We start from the raw sequence: 6,510 nt of genomic DNA, 5'->3' as shown, positions 1-6,510 counted from the left end.
GGGAGGGCCCTAACACTTGCTGCCCTAAAGACCATGGCTTTTACGTTAGGGGCAGGGCACTTGTTCCACCATCAGGATTACTGCTGGAAAATCCAGCTGAGCCTTTCTCTTTTGGGTCACACACTTCTGTAAGGAATGCTGATTTCCTTACCCCAAGGCTCGTCCACAAAGGAACCTGACACTGCTGGCCCCCTGAGGTCAAATCACACATCACAATGTGAGCACTTCGTTAAATCTGTCTCCAGACCAGAGTTCGCTCATTGTCACTTCATGTCCACATCAAAGTCCAGCACTAGCAACTTTGTTTCCTCTGTGCCATGTCGACTACCAACTGCACACACTAGCTTAGTATTAGAAGCCCGGATTTGCCATACGGCTCCTCCACTACCACCGCTTTCCACAGCCACCAGGTTACAGATGAAATCGCCTGTCTTCAGGTCCCAAAGTTTAACGGTGCCATCATCTGAGCTTGTTACCACAAACTTCGAGCTGAACTGTAAGCAAGTGACAGCACTCTGATGTTTCTGGGGCCCCTGCAGTGTCTGTAAGCACTGTCCTGTCTTTATATCCCAGATCTTCACAGTGGAGTCTGCATTTCCTGAGACGAGGGTGTTTTCCTGCAGCTCCATGCCACTGGTCAGGGACTGGTGACCCTAAGCGTGTGCAAACAATTTCCACTTTCCACATCCCAGACACGGATAGAGGTGTCCAAGGAGCCGCTCAGAATATGCTCCCCATCAAACTGCAAGGAGTAGACTCTGTTGGAGTGTCCTTGCAGAGCGTGAATGCAAGTCTCCATCTCCCAAACCTTCACAGTGTAATCATAAGCACCACTGACCACCTTCTTGCCAACGTACTGCATGCAACGAACAGCAGCCACATGACCCATAAGTACATGCAGACACTGTCCAGTCTCAATGTCCCAGAGCCGCAGGGTGGCATCACGTGAGCCGCTAACAACCCTGCTTGTGTGGAGGTGAATGCAGCGCACTGTGGATGTATGCCCGTACAGGGTGTGGATGCACTCGCCGGAGTCTGCATTCCAAACCTTCAGCGTCCTGTCTGTGGAGCCACTAATCACTATATTATCCCTCATCTGAGAGGACCAGATGCCGCCTGCGAGCACCACCAATGTCTGGACATACTCTCCTGTGATAGCAGACCACACCATTAGTGTGTTGTCATCAGACCGACTTTGGCCGCGGTAGTTGCTACAATAAAAAGGTTCGATAAACGGCCTGCATTTTGAATATGGATATGAAATACAATATTAGTTAACCATAGCAAAGAAAGGTAGAAAGTAGGTGTGTGTGCGTGTACATGATGTGTTGATTTGGTTGAAGATAAAAAAGGTGAACAATAAGAAAGAGAGCAGATGCACAAACTACCCACTGCTTTGTAAAGAAAGTGGGTGTTTGGTTTCCCAGTCCATTACACAGACTGTGCGTCGGATTGTGCACTGCGAGCCTGAGAAATGGGTATCTGATCTAAGGAGTTTAGCGAGTGCACAAAGTACACACACTGTGCGGTAGAAAGGACGCAAAAAAGGATGCAAGTGTACAAATTACCCACTGCCATTCATGGGTAGTAGTTATAAAGAAGGTTCAATAAAGGTCCTAAACTTTGAATTTTAAGAGGAATAATTGATAAGCACACTTAAGAAAGGTAGCAAGTGCGCAAATATCTCACTGCCTTCTGCCCATGCAATATCTACACGAAAAAGGCTTGATAAAGGGATCAATCAATCAATCAATCAGGTCATTTGTAGAGCGCACTACTCACCCGTAGGGTCTCAAGGCGCTGGGTTGGGGGCGGGGGTGCCGTTACTGCTCGAACAGCCAGGTCTTGAGCTTCTTCCTGAAGGAGAGGTGGTCTTGGGTCAGGCGTAGGTCGGTCGGGAGTGAGTTCCAGGTCTTGGCGGCCAGGTAGGAGAAGGACCTTCCTCCTGTTGTCGCTCTTCGGATGCGGGGGACGGCGGCGAGGGCGTGGCTGGTTGATCTGAGGAGGCGCTTGGGAGTGTAGAAGTTGATCCGGTTGTTGAGGTAGCTCGGGCCTTGGTCGTGTATGGCTTTGTGCGCGTGGGTGAGGAGACGGAAGGTGATTCTCTTGTTGACCGGGAGCCAATGCAGGTCTCTCAGGTGTCCGGAGATGTGGCTGCGTCGGGGGATGTCGAGGATGAGTCTGGCCGAGGCGTTCTGGATCCGCTGGAGTCTCTTCTGGAGCTTGGCGGTGGTTCCGGCGTAAAGGGCGTTGCCGTAGTCCAGTCGGCTGGTGACGAGGGCCTGTGTGACCGTCTTTCTCGTCTCGGTGGGGATCCACCGGAAGATCTTGCGTAGCATGCGCAGGATGTTGAAGCAAGACGAGGAGACGGCGTTTACTTGTCTGGTCATGGAGAGGGAGGAGTCCAGGATGAAGCCCAGGTTGCGTGCGTGGTCCGTCGGTTTGGGTGCGGTGCCCAGGGCGGGGGGCCACCAGGAGTCGTCCCAGGCGGAGGGCGAGGAGCCCAGGATGAGGACCTCCGTCTTGTCCGTGTTCAGTTTCAGGCGGCTGGTCGTCATCCATTCGGCTACCTCTCTCATCCCTTCGTGCAGGTTGGCTCTGGCGGTGGCGGGGTCGTTGGTCAGGGAGAGGATCAGCTGGGTGTCGTCGGCGTAGGAGATTATGTTGAGGTTGTGTTGGCGTGCGATGGCCGCGAGGGGGCTCATGTAGACGTTGAAGAGGGTGGGGCTCAGGGAGGACCCTTGAGGGACGCCGCAGATGACTTAGGTGGCCTCTGACTTGTACGGTGGTAGGCGGACTCTCTGTGTTCTTCCGTCGAGGAAGGAGGTGATCCATTCCAGTGCCTTGTCCTGGATTCCGATGTTGCCAAGGCGCTGTACCAGGGTGCGGTGGCAGACAGTGTCGAAGGCCGCGGAGAGGTCCAGGAGGATGAGGGCCGCTGTTTCTCCGTTGTCCATCAGAGTTCGTATGTCATCGGTGGCGGCGATGAGGGCGGTCTCGGTGCTGTGGTTCGCTCGGAAGCCAGACTGTGAGGGGTCGAGGGATCCATTCGTCTTGAGGAAGGCGGCCAGCTGTTTGTTGACGGTCTTCTCGATGACTTTGGCCGGGAACGGGAGGAGCGAGATGGGACGGTAGTTCTTGAGGTCGGTGGGGTCTGCTGTGGGTTTCTTGAGAAGAGCGCTGAGTTCGGCGTGCTTCCAGCTCTCAGGGAAGGTGGCGGTGTCGAAGGAAGTGTTGATGATGTCCCGCAGGTGGGGTGCGATGACAGCGTCGGCCTTGTTGAAGACGTGGTGAGGGCAGGGGTCAGTCGGAGATCCGGAATGGATGGAGTTCATTGTTTGGATGGTGTCTTCGGTGCTGATCGGAGTCCAGGTGCGGAGGGTGGTGGCGGGTGGCGTTGTTGTGGTTGTGGCTTGCGTTGGTTTGGACATGAGTTTGAATTAGAATTTGAAATTCAAGAGTATTTGATAACCCTAGGAAAGAAAGGCAGCAAGTGTGCAAATTTCCCACTGCTTTCGGCTGGGGTAGTAGCTACAACAAAAAGACTTGAAAAAGGACTTTGAATCAGAATATGAAATTGAAGAATAATTGATAATCCCATGCAAGAAAGTCAGTATGTGTGCAAACTTCCCACTGTCTTTGGCCGCGGTAGAAGCTACAATAAAAAGGTTTGATAAACGGCCTGCATTTTGAATATGGATATGAGATAGAATATTAGTTAACCATAGCAAAGAAAGGTAGAAGGTAGGGGTGTGTGCGTGTACATGATGTGTTGATTAAGTGGTAGATAAAAAAGGTGAAAAATAGGAAAGAGAGCAGATGCTCAAACTACCCACTGCTTTGGAAAGAAAGTGGGTGTTTGTTTTCCCAGTCCATTACACAGACTGTGCGTCGGATTGTGCACTGCGAGCCTGAGAAATGGGTATCAGATCTAAGGAGTTTAGCGAGTGCACAAAGTACACACACTGTGCGGTAGAAAGGACGCAAAAAAGGATGCAAGTGTACAAATTACCCACTGCCATTCATGGGTAGTAGTTAAAAAGAAGGATCAATAAAGGGCCTGCACTTTGAATTTTTAAGAGAAATAATTGATAAGCCCACTTAAGAAAGGTAGCAAGGTCACAAATTTACCACTGCCTTCTGGCCGTGCAATATCTGCACGAAAAAGGCTTGATAAAGAGACATGAGTTTGAATTAGAATTTGAAATTCAAGAGTATTTGATAACCGTACGAAAGAAAGGCAGCATGTGTGCAAATTTCCTACTGCTTTCGGCTGGGGTAGTAGCTACAACAAAAAGACTTGAAAAAGGACTTTGAATCAGAATATGAAATTGAAGATTAATTGATAATCCTAGGCAAGAAAGGCAGTAAGTGTGCAAACTTCCCACTGTCTTTGTCCGAGGTAGTAGCTACAATAAAAAGGTTTGATAAATGGCCTGGATTTTTAATATGGATATGAAATAGAATATTATTTAACCATAGAAAGGTAGAAAGTAGGTGTGTGTGGGTATACATGATGTGTTGATTGAGTGGAAGATAAAAAAGGTGAAAAATAAGAAAGAGAGCAGACGCACAAACTACTCACTGCTTTGTAAAGAAAGTGGGTGTTTGGTTTCCCAGTCCATTACACAGACTGTGCGTCGGATTGTGCAGTGGGAGCCTGAGAAATGGGTATCTCATCTAAGGAGTTTAGCGAGTGCAGAAAGTATACACACTGTGCGGTAGAAAGGACACAAAAAAGGATGCAAGTGTACAAATTACCCACTTTCATTCATGGGTAGTAGTTAAGAAGAAGGCTCAATAAAGGGCCTGAACTTTGAATTACTTCAAGAATAATTGTTAACCCTGGCGAACAAAGTTTGCAGCTGTGCAAATTTCCCACTGCTTTCGGCCGCGGATGTCGCAAGAACAGAAAGGCTCAATCAAGGGCCTTTACTTTGAATCAGTTCATCAGGTAATTCATACACATCAATTTTCTTGTTAGCAGTATCGGAATTGATTGGTTCTAAAGTTTCAACATAATTTAATGTTTCTAGAAAGTGTGTATCTAAGCTTTCGTCTTTAAAATCATAGGTCATGTCTGGAGCACCTATTTCCCCTCTTCACTCATTGCCTGTGATAGATACGATTCGGTTTTGAATTGCACTCAATGTAATATGCAAAATCTCCTCAGTATGAGGTTGTTACTTATAAGGATATTGTGTTCTTATGTTTGCTTTATTTTTTAAATCAGTCATTCTTTATGACTTTAGGAAAAGGCCCAGGCTGTTATAGCAAAATACAGTACTAAAAAATGTAGAATATGTCTATTCATCTTACCTATTCCAAAATCGTATTGTTTCCACTTTGGTTAGAACAAAAAGGCTCGATAAAGGGCATGAGTTTGAATCAGAATATAAATTCAAGGATAATTGATAAGCCTAGCCAAAAAAAGGCAGCAACTTGGTGTGTGTTATGTGTAGATGATGTGTTGATTGAGAAGATAAAAAAGGTGAAAAATTTGTGCAAAGTACCCACTGCCTTGCCAGGGAAGTGGTTGTTTGGTTTCACACCTCATTATACAGATAGATTGTCGAATTTCATAGTGGAGTCTGTGAAATGACTACCACATGAAATGAAGGAATGTAAGTGTACTTAGTTACCACTGCGGCGGTAGGGCTGAAAAATTACAACACTGGGCCCATTGCAGGGACTCCATTTTGAATTCCAATAATACTCGGCAAATGCAGCAAGAAATGTAGTAGGTAGGTGTATTTGTGGTAGTGGATGTAGAATAAGGTGAAAAGGAAGAAAAGTAGCAGAAGCGGAAAGAACCTACTGTCCTGTAAAGGAAATGGGTGTTTTGTTTTCCAGTACATTACAGTGTGTTAGTCGGATTCTGCAGTGGGAGTGTAAGAAATGGTTGTTAACCATAGGCAAGAAAGGTAGTAAATAGGTGTGTGTGTGTGAACGTGTAGATAATGTGTTGATTGAGTGGAAAATGAATAATGTAAAAATAAGAACGGCTGCAACGTCACGAAGTACATAAAGAGCAGCTCTCTAAACATGAAATCGCACAAAAGGAAGGTACTCATCCTCAGACCCACCCTCAGACCCACCCTCTCAGCCTCGGATGACGTACGCTAGCTGAGTACATTGTGGGCAGTACCAACAGCTATCAAGCATGTGCACAACCTAGGATTCATCCTCAACTCCTCCCTTTGTATGTGTAAGCAAGTCTACAACGTCTCTTCGTACTGCTATAACACCCTCCACATGCTCTGCAACATTTACAATTGGATTGTGAACAAAAGGAAAACAGTGACACAGTCCTTCATGAGCAGCAAACTACACAGTGGCTAAACACTGTATATAGGAATTCCAGTCAAACATGTACAACAGTTACAACAAATCTAAAAGACCTCCACCTGAGAAATTATCAATGTCCTCTGCTGCAGGCACATTATTCACCACCTGATACACCTACACTGCCTTAATACCATGAATAGGATCACCTTCAAGCTGCTCACC

General features: G+C 47.1%; 1 pseudogene; it reads right to left on the bottom strand.

Moving 5' to 3' along the window:
• Positions 1 to 261: 261 nt before the first annotated feature.
• Positions 262 to 5,078, bottom strand: LOC144761627 (uncharacterized; annotated as a pseudogene).
• Between the last annotated feature and the right edge of the window lie 1,432 nt (positions 5,079 to 6,510).

This window comes from Lissotriton helveticus, chromosome 6 (assembly GCF_964261635.1).
Source record: "Lissotriton helveticus chromosome 6, aLisHel1.1, whole genome shotgun sequence".
In the NCBI taxonomy this organism is placed as follows: domain Eukaryota; kingdom Metazoa; phylum Chordata; class Amphibia; order Caudata; family Salamandridae; genus Lissotriton; species Lissotriton helveticus.
The sequence above is the reverse complement of the archived record's forward strand: the minus strand, read 5'-3'. Positions and strand labels throughout refer to the sequence as shown.